The sequence below is a fragment of the Castor canadensis genome, chromosome 15, assembly GCF_047511655.1.
Source record: "Castor canadensis chromosome 15, mCasCan1.hap1v2, whole genome shotgun sequence".
NCBI classification, from domain to species: domain Eukaryota; kingdom Metazoa; phylum Chordata; class Mammalia; order Rodentia; family Castoridae; genus Castor; species Castor canadensis.
This window is the reverse complement of record NC_133400.1, coordinates 52,149,483-52,172,897: the sequence shown is the minus strand read 5'-3', so window position 1 is coordinate 52,172,897 and position 23,415 is coordinate 52,149,483. Positions and strand designations below refer to the sequence as shown.

Genomic DNA, 23,415 nt, shown 5'->3' with positions numbered 1-23,415 from the left:
CCTGCTTGTTTTCGGGGGCCATTGGCTTGGTAAATCTTCTTCCAGCCTTTCATCCTGAGCATATGCTTATTTCTGTCGGTGAGATGAGTCTCCTGTAAGCAACAAATTGTTGGATCTTCTTTTTTAATCCATTTTGTCAAACGGTGTCTTTTGATGGGTGAATTAAGTCCATTAACATTAAGTGTTAGTACTGATAGGTATGTGGTGATTCCTGCCATTTAGTTATCTTAGTTGTTTGAAGGTTTGATTGTGTGTACCTAACTTGATGTTACTCTCTACTGTCTTGCTTTTTCTTATCCTGTGGTTTGGTGCTGCCTGCCTTTTCATGGTTAAGTTGGGTGTCACTTTCTGTGTGCAGGATCCCTTGCAGAATCTTTTGTAATGGTGGCTTTGTGGTCACATATTGTTTTAGTTTCTGCTTATCATGGAAGACTTTTATTGCTCCATCTATTTTGAATGATAGCTTTGCTGGGTAGAGTATCCTGGGGTTGAAGTTATTTTCATTCAGTGCCTGGAAGATCTCACCCCACGCTCTTCTTGCTTTTAATGTTTCTGTTGAGAAGTCTGCTGTGATTTTGATGGGTTTACCTTTGTATGTTACTTGTTTTTTCTCTCTTGCAGCCTTCAATATTCTTTCCTTAGTTTCTGAACTTGTTGTTTTAATGATGATATGTCGTGGAGTAGTTCTATTTTGATCTGGTCTGTTTGGTGTCCTGGAGGCCTCTTGCATTTGTATGGGAATATCTTTCTCTAGATTTGGGAAATTTTCCGTTATTATTTTGTTGAATATATTACGCATTCCCTTCGCTTGCACCTCTTCTCCTTCTTCGATGCCCATGATTCTCAAGTTTGGTCTTTTGATGGAGTCAGTGAGTTCTTGCATTTTCTTTTCACAGTTCTTGAGTTGTTTAATTAGTAGTTCTTCAGTTTTTCCTTTAATTACCATTTCATCTTCAAGTTCTGAGATTCTGTCTTCTGTTTGTTCTATTCTGCTGGGTTGGCCTTCCGTTTTGTTTTGCAGTTCTGTTTCGTTCTTTTTTCTGAGGTTTTCCATATCCTGGCTGTTTTCTTCTTTATTGTTGTCTATTTTTGTCCTGAGTTCATTTATCCATTTATTCATTGTGTTCTCTCTTTCACTTTGGTGTTTATACAGTGCTTCTATGGTTTCCTTTATTTCTTCTTTTGCTTTTTCAAATTCTCTATTTTTATTGTCTTGGAATTTCTTGAGTGTCTCCTGTACATTTTGGTTGACCCTATCCAGTATCATCTCTATAAAATTCTCATTGAGTACTTGTAGTATGTCTTCTTTTAAATTATTCTTGTAGGCTTCATTGGGTCCTTTGGCATAGTTTATCTTCATTTTGTTGGAGTCTGGCTCTGAGTTTCTGTTCTCTTCATTCCCCTCTGGTTCCTGTACTATTTTTTTGCTGTGGGGAAACTGGTTTCCTTGTTTTTTCTGTCTTCCTGTCATTGTCCTTGGTGTTGTTACTGTCCCTGTACTGTGTGTAATTAAGTATTTTCTAGCTTGTAATAATAACAATGGTAATATTGAGAATGGAAGAGTGAGCTGAGATGGAAAGCAAGAAGTTAAAGAAAAGGGGAAAACAAATATACAGACAAGAGGGAGAAAGCAGAACAAGGTATCAGACAAGAGAGTTTCAAAGGTATAAACAGGGAGTGTTAGTGTACTAATCGACAGTAAGCTGAACAGACAATAGAGTGACAGAGAGAGGATTGAAAATCAAAGATAAAAAAAATAAAAAATAAGTATATGAAAGTAATATCTATTTATAAAAATGAATTAAAATAAAATGGAAAATAGAAAATTAAAAAAAACAAAAAAAACCCAAAAAACCAAAAAACTTCCAAGTTTATATGCAATGCAATTTCAGTCTTAATAATTTGGATGTCCGTCTCAATCTCCAGTCCTGGAGTTGGTGCCTCAGATGTTGTTCTGTAGTTGTCTCATCAAAGGGGATGCATAAAGTAGAACAAAACTACACTCACACACACAGAAGAAAAAAAAAAAAGCCCCACCAAGTGTCCCCAGTTCAAATGCAATACAGTTTCAGTAAGTTTTTCGGCTTGCAGGTGTAATTCGGTTGTTCTCTCATCAAAGGTAGGGAGAAAAAGAAAAAAAAGCGTCTGGAGGCAGTTCTGAGAGTGGTATCTGCAACTGTGGCTTGCCTGCCTGCTGCTCTCAGCCTGTAGCTGGCGGCGTTATTTATGCAGATCTCTGGGGTGAGCTTAGCACTCACCTGGTCCCACAGGCTTTGTTTGCTCAGAGTTCTCCTGTGCGGGGGAGGGGGGCCTCTGCTACAGGCTTTTCCCTTTCCAAGCACTGGGAAAGGCGACACTGCCCCGCGTTGTCAGGCCTGCGTGTTTATTTACAGTTCACGTGGGAAGTGGGTCTTCCCTCCTCTCACAAGCGTCCCCACTCCTGGTTGCTGGCGCGCCCCGCTCCCGCCAGAGCCTCTCCAGCCCGCCCGGCTCGTTTATTTACAGTCCCGGGAAGGAGTCCCTTCCCCCAATCTTCAGCGCTCAGGGCGCCCCACCCTCTTTCCAGCGTGTCTTAACTGTTCTTATTGCTTAGTACTCAGTTTCTCTTTTTTTCCCGGGTGGAGGTCAGTCTGTCCAGGGGGCTATGCTGCTCTGGCCCAGGCTTGTCTGTGGGGGAACCGCGGTACCGCGAAGCTCACCTGGTCCGCGTCTTCCCAAGCCGTATGGGCGCCGGCCACTGGCGGCCCGGGGGCCTCCTCGGTTCTCCGTTTAACGTGAAGTGGAGATTCTCTGCGCCGGCTGGAGATGTGGAGGAGTCAAAGTTATGCCTTTTCTCGGTGATTATGCCTGCAAAGTGTGTCTCCAGCGTCTCTCCAAGATTTCACTATAGGAGGGTCGCTTTCTGCTTCCTACCTCTAGCCGCCATCTTGGAATTCTCCTTAGTGGTTTTTGTGATGTCACTTGGGTAAATGGCTTTCATGATCTCTGTAGTTTTCATTTCCTGGTCAGTTTGAGCCTGCTGTCCCAGGAAACAAGATGAAAGGCAATTTGCTTTTTGTGTTTAAAGAGAAGCTGCTGAAAGGAACTCCACCTAGGCACAGTGACTATGCAGCAGTGTTCGAAGCTCTCCATGCCATAAAACTGTCAGCTCTAACAAATGAGGGCAAAAGGCAGATGAAAAGTTAACAGTTTTAGAGGAATAGCAGTCTCACATTGATGGTTGGGAGGTACATTCTCTTAAGTTGAGCACAATAGACAACTATTCAGTTTAAAATAGTTCTTAATCATTCATGCTATGAATGGAATTACTTTCATTGGATGGAACAAATGGCCATTTTCTTAGTCATTTCTAAAGGACTTTAATTAATTCTGAGAAGTGCTGACTTTCATTATTATTTTAACCTAACTTAAAGGTGGCACTTGACTTAATCTCAACCTGAGAAGTTTGTGATGGAGCCAATAGACACTGTGTGCTCTCTAAGCTTTGGTATTTCAGATTTTGTGCATCATGAATTTCCCTTTGTCCTGTCTTAACTATGGTATTTTTCCTCAAGAGGAAAAAGAGTAAGAGTGAGGTTCAATATGTGTGCTGTGATAATATTTTCAGACTTCAAATCAGTGGTTCTATGTTGAATTTCATTTTAATTTTACCTATTCTCTCCATTTGATTTCTTCATTTCTAAAATGAAGGGAACTATATGATACAGTTTTAAAGTCTATTTAAGATGAAAAATCTTATGGTTTCATGAGTCAGTAAATGAAGTTTTTTTCTTGAGACATGATCTTACTGTGTAACCCAGACTGGCCTGGAACATGCCATCCTCCTGGCTCAGCCTCTTAAGTGCCAGGACCACAGGCAAATACCTCAAGGACTAGCAAGGAATGATCTGCTTTTTTACAAAGAAAAGAAGGAAATAAAGCAAATGAAAAGTGTGGCTCACAATTTGTAAGATGTTATCAGTCACAGTAATTTTAAATCTCAGTTATTTAGTGGGGTTGAAGTCTTATGTTACCTTACTGCTGTAAAAACGAAATTTTGTACTTAAATTGTCTTCATTTAAATGAGTATGAGGTTCAAGCTGGTGCAATTTTTTCATGTTATAAAGTAAGCAATTAAAATAATTATAAATGTAAACAAAATTGAAAATATTCCCAGTCAAATTCTCTATTACATAAATCCAAGTGAGTTGCTTTTATCTTTAGGTATTTGTAGTTGACTAATTTGTTTCTTACCTTCAATGAGCTGGTTTTCATTTAGACCTATAATTACATGCAGTCAGATATGCAAACATTGATCTGAAGGAATTCTTTTATTTGTCTACCCTATGCTATGCTTTTAAAAATGCTAACTGGTTTTCACTTGGCTTCCACTTTGTCTGTAATCACCCATTTCAAATGTCCAGGGTGACATCCCATTTTGGCATGAATTCCACCTCTTCAATTGAGTGAGAATGGTTGTTTGTTTTATAGTTGATTCATGTTGATAATTCCTCTTTTTGGGGAGTGGTTGTCCTGCTGGGATGAGAAAAATTTAGTAAAATTTGCTTTGCAATTCTGTTGTCACTCAAACATTTTAAGAAAAATCAAACTCTCTTCTAATTGCAGCATTTGGTAGTGAAATCTGTGAGGTCTTTTACTAAAACAACAACCCTAGAGACTGTTTTCAGTACTCTAGGGAAATAGATTCAGTCATAATTTCATTTTCTTCTCTTGTATATTCTAAAAATTGAGTCTACTGCTGAAAAGAGAGATTCCTTAAGAACTACTGATATTGATTGCACAGTAGGCACCAGCTATGCAAAGGGAGAATAGATATGGTTTGTGCTATGTCACATGAGGCTGCATGCACTTAAAGTTGAGGCATCCTCAACTTTTCTATAATTTGCATCTTTAATAGGTCACTATGTTTCCCATAGGTCCATGTTTGATAGGCTTGTTTCCCAGCCTATGGTGCTACTAGGAGATGTTGGAACCTTTACAAGGTAGGACCTAGTGGAAAGAAGTTAAGTCATTGAGAATGTGTCCATGAAGGGATTATTGGGTCTCTGTTTCCCTTTCTGTTTCTCTTTCTTACTTTCTAGCTGTCACAAGATGAGCAACCTCCTCTGCCACATGTTTCTACTGTGACATACCATCACAGGTCCAAAGCAATATGGCCAAGCAACCATGGACTTAAATCTGAAAATATGAGCCAAAGTAAACATTTCCTCCTTGTAAATTGAATAATCTCAGGTATGTGTTATTGTTACAGAAAGCTGAATAGCACACCAGCCTTGGTTTTATAATATTGAGTATAAGAGAAAAATAGAGCATCAAAGCTAAAGAAATGTAGTGGAGTTTAAGGAATTCTCTGGAGTATTAAGGGAATCAGAAAGAACTAAGACTCCTGCAGGAACAGGGCAGGAAATATGAATAGCTAGTTCCAAGAAGGGTGGCAACACCAGTTCCACTTGAGTAGATTTTTGAACACTAATGCCTGAGACAAAGCCATACAGAGAGTTGGGAGTTTTGGGGACTGGGGGGCATGCAACTTACAGCAGGGCTCATTTTGCAGTCTGGAAATATCATTAGAGCCTGATTTTCCATACCAACCCACCACTATGGAGAAAGGGGAGCTATGAGTTTCTTCTGGGGAGTTTAAGATAGACTACTAGTCTGGTAGGATTCTGTAGGGTCACAGAGTCAACAGAATTAATCCAGGCCCTGAGAGGAAACAGAAATGAGTTAAAGTGATCTTTCTGACTTGCTAAAGAATTGTTGCGCAGCTTGGAAAGTAGCTTAGCGAATATGTGAATGGCTCTTGAGAGGTTAGGATAAGGCCTAACAGATGTAGGTGGTATCATGGTCACAGAAGCCAGAATTCTTTACAGAGTTTTTGAGGAGAGAAGTCTTAGGTGAATGTTAGAAAATACCTCCCTGTCAAGCTCCTTCCACAAGCTCCTGCCACCCTTTCAGGAGTACCTGAATGATGACTCCTTTGTGTCAAAAACTGAAATTCTCTTGAATGGCATCAAAGTCCAACACACTTTGAATGTTCACTATTTTAGTTTTAGGTGGAAATTCTCCCACGCAAGTTTCTTTTTTCCCATTAATCAAATGAAGGTTTTGTTTTTACAATAAATTCTCATAGGTAACTTGTCATTCTTGAATTTTTTGCTACCAAAATATTATTTACATCCTATTTGTAGAATTTGGATAAACAATTAAAATTTACTGTCCTCAAACCATATGACATTGTGAAACACAGAATAACTTTTGAGGAGACTTGGTTTTTAGTCTGCACTCTTACTCTTTGTTTATGGGAAATGTCAGACATCTTATGTATAGTGTATAGTACTGTGTACAAATTAAGTTAAGTGCTTTGAATACTGTAAAAATGTTCTGCAAATATGAGGTAATATTTTGAAACTGCTTCAGCAGTTTATTCTTATCCTTGAGATGTTCCCCTCATTTGTTCAATATATGTGCTCCTCTACTGATGGTGCTGTATTACTTAAGGTTGTGTGGTTCATTGCAATGGGAGCTAAAGAAAAAAATAACTTAAACAGTGCTGGGTGGCTCACAGAATCAGTAGAATAACTACAGTGTCAGATTTGGAAAGGGTGTTAAGGCACCTGAATTGTTTGGCAGTCTTACCAGTACCTCAGCTGTGATGAGCAGGTTCTAACAATTTTGCTACCCCCACCATACCCCATTCAAGATTCAAAACCCAAATCCAAGTGTCCACTAATACCTCTTGAGTAATTTTGCTTAGTGGAGGGCAGAGGTCATTGTTGCCAATTATCCACTTTCCCTTTAGGGAAATACACATCCTCCATTGTATACAATCTAACAGTATATCTGAAGCTGAGTACTTTATAAAGAAAAGAGATTTTTAAGCTCAAAGTTCTGGAGGTTCCAGAGCATATCACAGGCATCTGCTCAGCTCTCACAACTACCTCAATGGTGGATGGCATCAAAATGATGGAAGTGCATGAAGAATAGGTTAAGTGATATGGTCCCCATGGAAGAGAAATTCAGGGGCAGTTGCAACTGCTTTGTAATATCATTTTCTCATGGGAAATAATCCAGACCCAAGAAACATGCATGAGTACCTTCTCAGCATGATGACCCATTACCTAGTTAACTTTTAATATTTTGACCTCTTTTCATGTGTATGTGAGGGTGTACTTGAATTTGAACTGAGGGTTCTGCAGTTGCTAGGCAAATGTTGTACTGCTTGAGTTATGATTTCCTCTCTCTTCATTGTGCTTGTTTTAGAGATATGGTCTCACTTTTCCCCAGGCTGGCCTGAACTTTGATGCTCTTATTTTAAGCTTCCTGATGGTTGTTGGGACGACAGATGTGCAACACCACGTCCAGGATTTTTCAGTTGAGATGAGCTCTTGCATACATTTTTGCCCATGCTGGCCTGGAACTGTGATACTTTCCATCTCAACCTCCTAGTAGCTTGGGAGGACTGTGTGCACCAAAATGCCCAACTTATTCTTTACCTCTTAAATGTTCTACCACCTCAGCACCACCATACTAGGGACCAAGTCTCCACACATGTCTTCTGGGGTAAGAACAATATTCAAACCATATCAGTTTGGTGAGGTTATTACTCCCATTGTACAGAACTAAAAAATGAAGATTGTTTGACTTACCTGCGTTGACAAATTTAGATCATAATATTGGCAGCTCAGAGGAAAATCCAACCAATTCTTTGGAATAAGTGTTTTCTTTTTCTGCTTGTTCTTTAACAAACAGTAAGTTGATTATAGAAGTTAGGATGTTGACAGCATTTGTATAGTAATGGTGGTATAGATCGATGGTTTGTGTTCAAAATTTTTCATTTTTGAAGTGATGCCTTTTATTGGAATAATTTATTAAATCTCTGTCATACATCTTAACTAATATTCAGAACACTTCCCTAGATATTGTATTGAAGGTAATTGATGGTAGTGCTTAGTATGCTTTGGTCAGGAAGTTGATTAGCAGCTGATCTGTTTCATAGAATAGGACCATTCTCAGTTTCAGCCTGCTTCTTGGTGGATTGATGGTATCATAATAACTGTAACTTTTGGGTTCATATGGAAGTATTTTGATAAGGGGATATTACATTCTTTAGTACTTTACTTCAGTTTTATTTTTGATACGTCTATTTGGAATTAGTCTCCCAAACTTGAAAAAATATAATAAAAGATGAGGAGGAATTATTAATATTACAGATGCTGGGAAAATTACGTTCCAGATAATTATTAGTTTTTAAAAGAGAAACAGAGTAGAATTTTGACACTTCTTGTTTACCTTTTTTTTTTTTTACATAGAGAGCTATGATGCTGGAAGACTGCTTTAAAATCACCTCTCTGCTTACATTTATTGGATCTGTGGCTGAAAGTATATGATTTTAATTCATGCTCTCTTGTTATTTCTTGAGCTTAAATCTTCTAGAGACTGGTGATAAGACTGTTTCTCTGTACTAGGTAATTTTGTAGATATAAAATAATTACTACTTGAGGTGGAATTGACTTGTAGACTGTCCCTGTTATTTTAGTGTAAGTGATTCTGGAATAAACCACTGAAAATTAACCATCTTAAACAATGGAACAAATTTGCATGAAATGAAAGAGGGGGAGAGTTTGGTATTTTATTTTGGAAAAATGAATATTTATGTTATTAGTTTTATTTATATCATATAAACAAAATTCAGGTTATAATTTTAAGTAAGAATTTGAACCTCAAAAAGAGTGAATCAAATTTTAGGGTTTTGGTTTTGGAGTGTGGGTTATAAATTTTGTGACAAAATTGCATGATAAAACTATGATATTCCTCATTTCTTGTTTGATTTCATCGAATTTTAAAAGATTTCTTTTTGTAAAAATATTCCAATGCTTCATCAGTTTTTCCAAGAGACTGCTGTGATACGAAAATGATTATCTTTTGAAAGACCCATCTCTGTGTCATTCTTGTCAGTTTTCTTCCACTGTGAATGGATTTAGTAGCACTATGAAATCTGTATGTCAATGTATTCTATTTGAGTGATGAGTTTTCAAGGCTTCATTTAATCTCTCATCTTTTCCAATATTATAGTATCTTTCTAGAGAGTCATTTTGTGTTTCTCTGATTGACCTGCAACATTTAGTTAACAAGATGAACAAGTTAGAAGCCTATGTTAAGCAGAAAGAACTGATAACCATGTTTAATTTTTATGGTTATCAATTAAATAACCAATGGCTTCATGTTACAATGAGGCCAACATGGTAAAGATTTACACTAGGAGAAAAATGTTAGCACAATGCCTTGCATGCTGTAGAAGTAATAAATTCCAATTTTAATATTAGACTTGTATTCAGAGTAACTACTCGTACTTTCTGGACTTTATCTGGTGTATATATTACTTTTTATTAAAAACAAGTATAATTTTGAGAAGTATAGTTGCATACAAAAATTTCAATCAGGGTACCAGTGTGGTTCAGTGGTAGAGCACTTTCCTAGGATTCACGAGGCCCTGGGTTTGATCTGCAGCACAGAAAAAATTGAATCATGATTAATCAGATAATATAATTTTCTCTTTTCCTGACTCAGGAGTCCAACAACTCTGACACTTGCACTGAAATGCTGCTGTGTAGAATGTTATTGAAAATTTCTTCTGGAAATTTTTCTCTTTGATAATCTTTTGGTGTACTGCAGAAGAAAACACAGGAAAGATTATAAATAGGTCACACTTCAGAAGTGGTTTTTATCCATTTCACAGATTCCTGTTTTCTTCTGTGTCTCTCAGAGCTTATCATCTCACAAGTCACTGCTTCATATCCTCAGTCTGTTCTCACTTCCCTCTATACCTGCTTGTTAGCCCGGACTGAAATGTCACTATCATCTCGTGATACTACCTCTGCACAGCCCTCTGGAGGAGAGGGAATTGTCACTTACCTGCATAACCGGGATAAGAGGTCGTGGTGCTTTCTCTATTTACTGATTGTCCTTGAACTGTTTCCTTCTCTTTCTTTGAGAATCTGGCATATGTGAAATTCAGGCCATCAGTTTCTTATCCACTGACTTCCCCGTTGACTCCCTTCAATAGAACACTATCTCCCTGATACACAAATTCATTGGTTCCTTTACCTCTTGGGTTACTTTCTATCCTGTTCCTATCACTGTTTTTGGGTTCTTCAAAATTTATGAAGATGATCTATGTAGAATTTTGGACCTGCAAGCCCACAGTCCTTTTCCCTCATTCCATCTGAGCCATGTTTCCTGTGGTCATACCAATTGCTTGCTACCATCAGCAATTATGAAATTGAAATGTCCATTTTAAACATCCCAACCTGAATATCATCCCCCATCCTCTTAGCTGTCTTCCTCTTGAATTCCCACTACACTATTCTTTCACTTACTGATCCTGTAGCACCAAACATTATCTAATATCTTTTATCACAAGAAAAGAGATGTCTCTTACCTTAGTCCTTCAGAGCAGACTATTTTGAGAGTTTCATCATGTCACTTTTTTTATTTCTTCACTTCTCATTCTCTCCATAATATATTCAATGAGACTTTAGTCCCATCATACCTTGCTATTTTGCTGATGTCAGGAGAACCACTGTCCTTCTTATTCCAATGAACACATTTCTACTCTTTAAAGTTTTACTAGTTCTGTTAGCAGCATTTAACATAGTTGAGTATGCTAAAGACACCAACTGTATCTGGGACACATTAGATGCTACCAAGAGGCTTCATGCAAATGAAAGGTAAAGCAGGTGGTTGGAAATGATGATTTTAAGTGACTGTATATGCCAAGTTGAGAAGTCAGGAAATTAGCCACACATTTTCTCATCGAGTGTGGATGAGATACACAAAACAAATTTGTAAAGTAGAATTCAAGGAGCATCATTCTTTATCTATTGGAAGAGATTTTCCTAAGTTAGTGAAAATTTGGAAGTTGCACTGATGATGGCTACTCTCCCATGTGGATTGTAGTATTAGAATACTTTAATTAGAGATATTCAAAATTTAATACAAGTGGTATGAAATGAGAAAATATAAGACAGTAACATATACCCTCATAAAAGGGAATGGGTTAGGAATTGAGCTACAAGGTTTTGTTGTTGACATCTCTATCTTAGTGAGATTTTTTAAAACTCCGGTTTTTGAGATGAGGTTTTGCTATGGTCTCAACTCCCGAGCACCAGGAGCACAAATAGGAGGATTTCGGTCCAGGCTGGCCTGAACATAAATTGCTACCCTATTTCAAAACTAGTCAACACTAAAATAGCTAGCAGAGTGGCTCAAGTGGTAGTATGACTGCCTAGCCGGGGTTAGGCCCCAAGTTGTAATGTAAAACAAGGTGTTGGATAGAATTGTTAAAGGTGTCCATTTGTGAATGAGATCTATTTTTCATTAAATTCATCTTATCCTATATACACATAGGAGACATCAACCTAGACTAGGGCTTTTGCAAAGTTAACATCACTGTAAAGATGATTATATGATTTATGGTTATATTGTCCATTTATACTTGTTCATATGAGAAGTGCCTTTTTAGATAATTTAGCTACTTATTGATTAAATTACTTTTGTTGCTGTGTTTTTTTATTCTGTGACAGGATCATATTATGTCCCTAGGCTGGCCTAGAACTCACTATGTAACCCAGACTGGACATAAACATACCATTCTTCTGACTCTGCCTCCTGAGTACTGGGAATACACTTCCATTTCTGGCTGGATTAGTTGTTCTTCTGGCATTAGAATTTTGTTTGTACATTCTGGATATTAGTCCTATGTCTGATGAATGACTGGCAAATATTTTCTTCTACTGTGTCAGCTATCTCTTTGCTCTGTTGATTGCTTCCCTTATTGTACAGAAGCTTTTTAATTTGATGTCCCATATGTCATTTCTTGCTTTTATTTATAAAGCTATTGTAAATACAATACTAATCATACAATCATTGCCTGTAGCAATGTCTTGGAAATGTATTTCCTCTAGTAGTTTCAGAGTTTCAGATCTTGCTCTAGGGTTCTTGATCAATTATGAGTGTGATTTTTGTACAGGGTGAGACATATGGATCTACTTTCAATCTTCTATGAGTGGATTTCCACTTTTCCCAGCAGCATTTATCAAAAAGGCCATCTTTTTTTTCCAAAGTATGTTTTTGGTATGTTTTTCAGTAATCACATAGCTATAGATGAGTAGCTTTTTTGTGGTTTCCTTTATTCTATTCCATTTGTGGACTTGGATATTTTTATGCCAGTTTCATACTGTTTTTGTTACTATGGCCCTATAGTATATTTTGAAATCAGCTATTGTTATATGTATAAGAAAATGAGAAAGAGAAAAGAGAACTAGGTAAACAAAATCCAACTAAAGAATAATCAAAGTGCTAGAAAAGATGGCATATTGCACACACACATACACACCACATTCCTGTGTGTCCATGAACCAGTACTAAGTCTCACGTACATGGGTATAGGGATAGAAGGGCACCAGTAAAAGACTAGACAACTAGTGGCTAAAAAAAATATTGATCGTTAGATTTATAAAACAAACAAACAGAAAACTTTCCTTGGAGGAGCCCAGAACTGCTTCTTGCAAGTGGTCTGGATCTGTTCCATTCCTTAACCATGCTAGTCTGGTTTGTTTTTGCTTTTTTCTTTCTAAATTTGTTTTAATTTGTTTCTGATAAACATCACCTGCTTGTGCCACCCTTTGACCAAAATAACTGCATTGAGGGCCAAGCATAGGTTACCAAGCCTTTCCCTGGCCACTGGTCAGAGGCTGACCAGCAACATTGATCCAATCAAAAGCTGCTGAGGGAGTGGGCAAGATGGTAGGACTCTACTCTAACCATCTATGCCCCTAAGTGCTCCACTCAGCTCAGTATGTGTACGTGAATACAGCAGCCTATGAGAGACAGGGACTTCTACATCTGGCTCTGGTTTGGAGGGCAGTTGAAGCCACTCAATGCTTGGGTCTCCCACCTTAAACAAAGGTAGGGGGTGACCTAAAAAGGCAGTCACTGGAATGAGAAAGTCAGCTGGCTATGGTCACAATCCCATCACCCAACCCAGCAGGTATGTGTATACATACAAGTTACAGAAACTATTCATACATTATTTTGTAAATGAAACATTAAACTGGAGACTTAGGTGGAAAAGAGAAAATCTCACAGAAGACAAGCCAGAGCTGCAACTGACTCTAATGTTCAGAACAAAATACAACCTTTGAAAGTGGCAAAGTGTTCCATGACCTACTAGCTGTGCTCAGAGACCCCTCCACCCATGTCTAGGCACTACTTCACATGCCTGAAACCTCCCCAATAAACACCAGCAGAGCAGCCTAACTCCTGGGAATTGTTGCTTCTCCACTGGATTACACTGCTCCAGTCCAGCAGCTGCCCCTTTTTCAAATCCTTAACTGGCCATGAAACATCACCTCCAGGCTGCACTCAGAGGGAATCCCAGGCAGTCTGTGGCCCAGATGAGATCAATGAATAAACACTACAGGCGAACTGCAGACAGAAAGCTGAAGAACAGAGACTGGAGGAGAACATACCTTGTACTGACAGACCCTAACAGGCACACACTTTTCTCTTCAACAAGGATAAAAAACTGATTTTTTTTTCTGTTTCTCCTTTTACGAATTTTTCTGTTGGTGGTTAATTCTACCTCATTTTTCAAATCACTACATTTTCTATCCCATTGCAATTCCTGACTATAATGTCTTTCAACATAATTTAACTATATTCCTGCACACTAATATTTTGTTTGTCTTCAGCCCACACCCTTCATCCCCTGCTCCCCAACTTCCTTTTTCCTTATTTCACCTCCATTACTTTTACTACCTAATTTAAACTCCCACACAAATATTTTTTTACTAACTCTCTACCAGACAATATAAGAATGTCATTATCTTTCATTACATAACATGATTGCTGGTATAGAAGATGTCACCAATGGTTTTTTACTTCATGTAATTATTTGGTTTGGTATTGAATTAGGGAATTTGTTCTTGAAGAGTTATTGTGCCAGACCAGTGATGAAAAACAGCACATTAACTCTACTACTACCCAGTCTTAACAGAACATAAAGAAAGACTTTAGGTGACTAAAAGCCACCAATCAGATGAGCAAAATTCAAAGCAGAAACACAAGAAAAATGAAAAAGCAAAATAATATGAGTCTTTAGAATGTTAATAATCACACAACAAAAGATCTGAATTATAAAATTGGATGAAATCTCAAATAATGAGCTCAAAACAATGATGATAAAAATGATCAAGGGGTGAACGAGGACATGTATAAATACCTCAGTAGAATCAAAGAGAATACAAATGAACAACTAAAAAATTCAAAGAGGACATAAATAAAAAAGCAAATGAAATAAGGAAATCAATGCAAGACATTAAAGAGGAATTCAATAATGATATAGACATCCTGAAAAAACTCAAGCTACTATAGATGAAAAGCTATATAAGTCAAGTAAAAGTTCAACTGAAAGCCTCTCCAGCAGACTAGACCAGATCAAAGATATTATAGATATAACAGAAAAACTAGATAAAGAAAAAAGAATGAAGAAGTGTGATCAGAAAATGCAAGGGCTCTGGGTCTGTAATAAAAGACCAAAGCAATAAATCATGGACAATGAAGAAGAAGAGGTATAAGCAAAAGGCCTAGGAAGCATAGTCAATTGTAAGAACCTTTGTAAATCCCACAATGTACCCCCACACAGCACATCAATAAAGGGGAAAAAAGAAAACTTCCTAAATTTTGAGATTGACATGCCTATCCAGGTATGGGAGACCTTTAGGACTACAGGTAAGACCAGAATAGAACCTCCCAAGGTCATATTATAGTAAAAACACTAAGTTTAGAGAACAAGGAAAGGACATTGAAAGTTGTAAGGGAGAAATACCAAGTTACCAACAAAGAAGAAAACAAACAACAAATGCTAGAAAGGAGTGGGAGAAAAGGATGACTTATACACCCAGTTGGTGGGAATATAATTAGTGTAGCTGCTATGGAAACAAGTATGGAAGTTCCTCAAAAACTAATGATAGAACCTTCATATCCTGCTGTACCACTCCTGGGCATATATCTGAAGGAATACAAGTCAACTTCTAGTTGAGGTACCTGTACATCCATATTTATAACAGTACTATCAGTCTAGGTGCCATCAACTGATGAATTGATAAAGAAAATATGAGATACATACACACATATATATGTAAACTTATATATGTATATGTATATATACAAAATGCAGTATTACTCAGCCATAAAGAAACATGAAATTATGTTGTTTATAGGAAAATGGATGGCTCATGATAAGTGAAACAAGCCAGACAGAGACAGGCAACTAATCCACATGTGTCTTATATGTGGAATGTAGTCATCATTAAAAATTAATGGCAGGAATGTAAAACAGGTTCTTTCTGGGGATGGGCACAAGTGGGAGGAGGAAGGTGAAAGGAAAATGTATAGGGAGGTGAACATGGTTAAAATACTTTATATGTATTTATGAAAACAGAACAAGGAAACCTGCTGAAACTATTTTAAGAAGGGGAAGGGGATGAGAGGGAGTGATATAGTGAATTTAATCAGAATATATTGTATGTCTTTATAGAAATATCACTGTGAAACCTCTTTGTAAACTAATATATGCTAATGAAAATTTAAAAGAATAAAAAATAAAATTAGGTTATAGAGAAATCAAGAGTCGAAAATTCATCCTGGCCAAGATATTTGGACTGCAGATGTTTCCTTCTGGAAACTTTTAATATTGCAATCTGCCAAGTATAGAGGGGAGAGCTAGTGCACACACCAAGGCCTGTGGTAATTCTTTCAGCTTCCACTAAAGTAGCTGGTTGTGATACCTGTGATTGTTAAACTTGATTGCATTGAGAAGAGCCTGGATTGGTAAAGCACACTACTGGTGTGTCTGTGAGGACAATTCCAGAGACCTTTAACTAAGGGGGGGAAGACCTTCCCTGCATGTGGGTGGTGATGTCATCCCATAGGCTGGGAGCCCAGATAAAATAAAAGAGGAAATGGAAAGAGCCTGAGAACAACCATTCTCTCTCTCTGCTTCCTATTGCTCTGTTGTGAGCCTCTCTGCACCACCACCTTCCCTGCCATGATGGACAGAAACCTCTGAAACTGTGAGCCAAAATAATTCCTCCTTCTCTTCAGTTGCTTTCTCAGGTATTTTATAACAACAATGAAAATGCTGACAACAAAATTGGTGCTTTGTGGAGGCTGAGACCTGCACTGCCTTTCCCCACAGATGGGAGGTTAAGGGTCTGGTATATGATGCAAGTCTGTGTTTGTTCCACAGACAATTTTTAGACTCAGAGCCCCACGCAGTCTTGGTGAGTTTTGGTCGCACTTGGACCAGGCAGGAACTCACCTGCTCCTGAGGTCCCCAGTCTCCCTGTGAGGTGGGGCATGGTAATGCCCAAGACACAGTGAATCTCCAAATGCCTTGGAGAGTGGGTGAAACAGACATCCAAATTCCATTCACTGAGAACACTGTGAGAGCCTGGCAATTGGCTGGCCTGTGTCAACATCAGAAACCAGAACTTGAACCCATGCAGCAAACCCCAGCACCTGGTCCCACCTCTTACTACTGCAGGCAAAAATGCCTTCCACAGATTGAGCTCTTTGCTGCTTGAGCTTCTCATAGGCTGCCTCCCCCAGCCATCTCCAGCTGGGATACTGCTGCATGGTGACTTCAGGGACCCTGAATTATGGTTCCATGGTTTCCAATCCTGGGACAGCAGCTCTTTCCCAAACAATAGTTTTTCTCTTAAGATGGCACTTGGTTCTAGCACTCCAACAGACTGTGAGCAATGCAATGGATTTCTTCTCCAAAGCTAGACTGTTTTGTAGGACAAGTTGATTTTCAGACTAAATGAAGTGGATTTAAACCTTGCACAAATTCTACATTGTTGCCACCATTTAACCCATTGTTTTGCCTTTGTCATTGGAACTAACTGCATTTTCTGGGCTTCAACTGCATTGTAGGCATCAGATTCCTCTTCCCCTGCTGGGGACCTGGTGTTAGGGTTTAGCACTGCTTGCAACTTTTCTCTGCATTGCTTTTCTGCTTCTCTGCTTCTTTAGCTTTCTTGTCACTTTGTTCTTGATTCCAGGAACACTTCCTCTATTCCTCTCCTTGGAATATAGTTTCTTCTTTTTGCCTTTACCCTTCTCACTAGCAGAGTAGTGCAAAAGACCCTTCTATTATGCTATCTTACCTCAGAGCCTCTCTCTTTCACTTTGTGAGCATCATAGCAGATTATAAAATACTTAAAATAGTGAATCATGATTGTGGCAGGTAAGGGGAAAATGCAGGTAAGAAGCAAAGCTCAGGTTGTGCCTACACCTGGGTGTTCACCTGGCATTGTGTGGAGGTGAATGCCCAAGATAATTGTGGAATAGAGTGGGAAGCCATCGTATAGCCGGCACAAGAAGCTATCTATTCCATTTCAAATCTTGCTCTATGCTGCAGGTTTTAATACAGTTGTACATACATGTGGATGCAGAAGTCCATCTTTCCATAGCAAGAGATACACATTATTCCTAATAGGGTGGCAATAATTCATTTCGTGCTTTCTAAGAAGACAATGTAATGATATTTAGGAATGTTATCTAAAATGTTAAGAGCTGGCATGCCTCAGTAACCTGGATGTTCAAGAGGACATCTAAAACTGTGCTCTGATCTTGAGTTTGAAGGGTGTCAGGTAGTAACAGCAGGACACTCAAAACCAAAATTCTGTTTTGCTTTTTTCGTTTTTGGTACAGGATCTTGCCATGTAGTCCAGGATGGCCTCAAACTTTTTCCTTGACTTATTTTTTCCTTTTTTTGTCATACTGTCTTTTAACATGTTATATTAGCTACTTAATTATGCCCTTTGTAATATACATGTTTAAGATCTTCCATTGATTGACTTGTAGTTTTAGTACATAGAATTTATATATTAAAGTATAATCGCAATATTTTTAAGTATATGGAGGCCCAATTTATTAATTTTTTTGGTTTTTTAAAAAGTTTCATTTTCTTGAGTTTGTTAAATTTCCATGTTGACAGTTTAAAACAAAATTTATAGAAATCTCCAGGCTAGTCACATTTCTAGAAACATAACTTTGGGAAGTCAGTAGTAAACCTTGCACAGAAGGAACGTCCAGCCATGAGGAAACTCACACCACAAAGGACAGCATGCACAAGCGCTGGGCCAGGCTTCCTTTCCTGTCAGTACAAACAGCACCTCCTACCTTGGCATGTACCCAAACACAAAATGCCTCAAAAATAATTCACAGATACAAGGGTTTGGTTGGCTTTTTTTTCAAAAACATACTTCATATTTCCTCTTTTATTATATAAGTATCAGTTTAACCTTTTACTGTGAGAATAGAAACATCTTAAGAGGATCTTTGTTGTTTATACAAGTTCACAAACTGTACAATTGATAAAGGTCTCTGGGTTTCTTTAACTCCGTGGTCTTGAATGTTGCTGTGGAGGACTCTGACCTTCTCATTGTCTGTCATCTGCCAGAGTCCCAAGTTGAGTACCTTGAGACAGGACAGCTGCGTGATGTTCCAGGCATGCTTGGTGATCTGGGTGCAGCCATACAGGTCTATGCCAGTGAGCTGGCTCAGGTGCTCAGCAGTTAGCTCCAGGCCCTTGTCAGTGATAGTCACACACTGGCTAATGTTAGCATGTGCAGCCCGTCTATTTGCCCACAATGAGGTTGACGTCATCGTCATTGTGGGGCAGGAGCAGAGGCAGAGGGACTTGAGTTTGTCCAGCCCCTGGGCTGTGTAAGCCAGACTCTGGTCCCCCACTTGGGGCAGAAGGACCCATCCAGCCCTGAGAGGCTCGGGCATGATGCCCGTGTCAATGATGTTGTCGCAGGAGCGCAGGTAAAGGCTGTGCAGTCTGCCCATGTGCGACAAGTGCAGGAGGCCCGCGTCAGAGATGCCCCCACAGACGCTGAGGTTGAGGAGCCTCAGGCCCTCCAGCCCTGGCGATGTGCTTTAGAGAAAGATACGTGAGCTTCTAGCAGTCCTGCAGTGAGCTGCTCCAGGCCCAGGCAGCCCTCAGCCTCACTGTGCCTCATGCCGCCCAGATGCCTGATGCCCACGTCGGAGAGGTGGCTGTAGCTGAGGAGTAAAGGCTCTTGAGGCACTGCAGACTCCAGGAGATGACCAGAAGGCTGGTGTTGGTGATGTTGCTGCAGCCCCGCGGCTCCAATACCTCCAGGCCATTGAGGTACTGGGCGATGTGGCCCAGGCTGCTGTTGGTGATCTGTTTGTAGAGGTTCAGGTTGAGGGCGCCCAGGTTGCTGATCTCCTGCACAAACGCGTGGCCAAGCCTGTTTTCAGTTAAGTTATTAACAGCAGCTGGGGTTGAGGCTCTCCATGTGGCCATGCCCTGGATCACCTAGCTGAGGCTTCCACGGAGGCTCAGAATCTGCATGCAGCTGCAGTCCTGGCCCTGCAGGCCAGTAACAGCGACGGGTTAGCCGGGCGCAGGTGCAGCTTGGCCTCCACCTCAAGGTGCACAGACTTGTGGAAGGTGACGTCCCGCCAGGCCGTGCACACCTGCGCCACGCGCCCCTTTGCCCATGATGTCCAGGTAGCTGAAGATCATGGCCAGCAGTTCCCAGAGCAAGCAGGAGATGTGGGTCTCCATCTTCCTCCTTCCCCCTCCATGGCGCCCTGGGGAGGAGGATGGGGTCCAGTCGCTCCTGCTCTGCGGAGGAACCAAGAGCGCACCACCTGACTGCCGCCTTGGCCCAATGGCCGGCCCATCCCCGCCTTCAGGCAGGCTCTGGCCACCGCCACTGCTCATCCTCCTGGTGCGTCCATCCTTCCTTCCTGTCTTCTGTCCCTCCTGATTACTACCGGTCTCAGGCGCGCTCCCAGCCCTTGCGTCCCTCCATCCCATCTACTGGGTCCTATATCCCAGGCCAGCAAGGCGCCTCACCCACTCCCAGAGCCCAGCAGCTGCCGCGCCCCGCCGCCGCCACCTCCACCGCAGCCTCTGCCCTACCGCGCCGCGCCGCCAGCTGGGCAGCCACCGCTCCCACACTCCCGCCGCATTCTCTGCTCCTAGCTGCGCCCCTGCTGCGCGGTCTGGAAGGGCCTTGGCCTGGTACTAGGGCTCCAAGCACCAACAAGACTTCCTGCTTCTTTTGCCTCTCGCCCGCTTTTCAAATCTTCCAACCCCGGGCCGCCAGCACTTGGCAGCCCAGGCTAGGGGACCAGCAGGCCTACCCAGTTGTCTGCGGGCACAGACCCAGGCAAGCAAGCGGACTGCATGCTTCCTAAAGTCAGGCCCTGGCCCTGCTGTCCTCTCCTCCTTCGCCCTCCACTTTATGATTTATATGTTTCTCTCATTTTTCATCAGTGTTTAGTGGGTACATTCTTCAGTTTTAACATGGCTTGCAATCTTAGTATTTTCCCTGATGGTTGGTCTCAATAATTCTGTAGAATGAGTACTCAGTGTACAGTAGTTAAATAAATATTAAATTGTCTGTGAAATTTCGAGCCACAGTCCGATTTTCCACTCTTTTTACAGTAAAAGTTTACCAAAAGAGTTCTCCACACATAGCCTCTCCAATTTTCTACTCAGAACATTCTTCTGGGTCAATCCAACAAGAATTTTGCTCCAGGACACACAGAATTTTGTATCCTGTTCTTGAAGAATCATGAAGTATCTCCATCTTATCTCATCTAGAATTTAACTCTGGCAAACTATCTTCTGAAACATTTTACTAGCAGTGACCCAGTTTATTACTTCTTAAAAGTATTATCCACTTGTCATTTCCCATCAGATATTTTGTATCAACTTTATTCTATAACATTGACTACTATTGCTCACTGTCCTTTAATGTTCTACATGTCCCCAACTTGCAACTGAAGGACCCTGAATCAGTACCCAGCTCTGTGCTGTCTTCTACTATCATTATAAATTTTCAAAGATTTCCAACTGATGGTTGTAATAGACATTCCCACCATATGGACTACCAAATGTTTATCTCTAGAGGATGTTCTCCCAGGGATTCCACAAGTATATATCCAGCTTCTCAGTTGACATACCCATATAGTTGCTTCATATCCATCTCAAATTCAACATCTTTATCCAAAACATACTAGTTCTCAGATACACTATGCAAACAATCTTTTCTGTAAAATTGATGACAGCTACATTTTTCAGAAACTGCAAAGTCAAGCCTGATGTTTTCTTGTTCAACTTGGTTGACTTATACTTGAGAATTTTTTTTTTATCAAAGAGATTGACCTGTAGTTTTCTATTTTTGTGATTTCTTTGTCTGACTTTGTTATTAGTGTTATGCTGACCTAGGAAAGGGAATTTGCCAGTTCCCCACTCTTCAGGTTTTGCAGGCATTTGAGAGGGTTTAATACTATTTTAACTATGTGGTGGAAATCACTGATGAAGCTATCAGTTCCTGGTCTTTTCTTTGATGGGACACTTTTTATTTCTGAATCATGCTCATTGGTTGTCATTAGTCTATTCATATTTCTGGCTTTCATAAGTATTATTTGATCGTATGTGATAAGGACTTTCTCCTTTTATTTTAGTTTGTGGATGTATAATTTCCACAATCTCCCTTTCAATATCTGTGATAAGTTCTAATAACTGCTCTTCATTTCTTATATTCATTAAACAAGTCTTCTCTCTTTTTTCCTTATATAGTCTAGGAATATTATTCTTTATAATGTTTTAAGAAGTAATGTCTACCTTCTTTGAATTTTTCTAGTCTTTTATTTATTTTTATTCTCATGTACATTTTTTGGTGGTACTGTGGTTTGAACTAAGGGCTTCTAGCTTCTAGACAGTATCTCTACCACTTGAGCCAAACTTTTAGGCTTTTTTGCTTTTGGTTATTTTTTAGATACTATCCTGCTTTTTTGCTAGGCAATCCAGGACAGCCATCCTCCTAGTTATACTTTCAGCATTAGCTAGGATGACAGCTACTTTGCCTCTATTTATTTCCCCTATTCCTTCTGCAATGTTCATGCAGGGCTTACTTGTATCTTTCTCACTCCATAAGGTGTAATAGGTTATTTGAGAACTTTCTTGTATTTTTTTACCCTCTTTCTTTTTTTTCTTTAGATTTATTGCCATAAACTTCCCATTAAAATAACTTTTCATGCATCCCATAAGAATATTGTATTGTTTCCATTATGACTTTTATCAATGGAATTTTGTGTCCTTTTAATGTCTACATTTACACACTAGTGATTTAGTAATTTTAATTTCCATGTTTTTGAGACTTTTCTAATATTCCCCTATTAATGATTTCTTATTTCATACTATAACTTAAAAAGTACTTGATATGCTTTAAGTCTTAAATTTTTGAGACGTTTTTTGTGATGTAACATGATCTGTATTGGAGAAAGTTCCCCATGTGATTGAGAGAAACACATATGCTTCTGTAGGGGGATGGAATGTTCTGTTTTATGACTTTATGATATGATAAACATCATAATCAGTGAATCAGGTAATTCAGACTCCCATTGTATACAATGCATGTGTTTTGAAATAAATCCATGTGTTTTCTCAATTTCATCCAATGGAAGCAGTGAGGAAAGGACATGAACAGGATGTTAAAACAGTAGCCTTTATTGAGCCAACTGCCTGATCATCACCCACATAATGCATTCTCATTTACATTTTTTTAGATAATCCACCAGTTCTCATTCTGCTACTCTGTCTTTATGGGAACAAGGACCATTTTTTCCCCGAAACAGAAGTCTGTTTTCTCTCAAATCTAGTAACTCTTACAAAATATTAGAACACTTATTTGAAATATTTTGGCAATGGTGGAGAGAGTTTTGGTCAGTGTATTAGTTTTCTAGAGCTACCATCATAAAGTACCACATAGAGGTGGTTTAGCAACAGAAATGCTTTTTCCACAGTTCTGGAGGCTGGTAGTAAAAAAGTGCCAGGAATTTTGGTTCCTCTTGAGAGCACCGCCTTGGCTTGTAGATATTCATTTTCTCCAATGATCCTCCCTTCCTTTTGTCTTTGTGTCCTTCTAACAATAACCATTGTCATCTTGGATTTTGAATAACTGAAATAACAACATTAGTAATTTATTTTATAATTTATGATTTTTTGAAAGAGAAATGTGTTCAGTTATAAATGCATTTAGAGAAGACCAATTTTTACCCTGTGCACTCAACTCATTCACTCGTTCCTAGTTAAGACCACAGGTAAAGAAATTCTTCCATATTTTTTCTTTCATTGTCAACTACTTCCATTGACAAACCCATCACACTAGCAAGTATTATACTTAAATTTCGCTTAAAACAACATCGTGAAATAAAAAACCTTTCCAGGCATCTCTGCTCTTGCTCTAATATCATTTTCTTCCCCCTTATAGCACAAGGCTATAAAAAGGATAGCTC

At 39.4% G+C, this 23,415-nt stretch overlaps 1 pseudogene; it reads right to left on the bottom strand.

Annotated features, from left to right (window-relative positions):
- Nucleotides 1–18,396: 18,396 nt before the first annotated feature.
- Nucleotides 18,397–19,669, bottom strand: LOC109677722 (F-box/LRR-repeat protein 14-like; annotated as a pseudogene).
- Nucleotides 19,670–23,415: the final 3,746 nt, after the last annotated feature.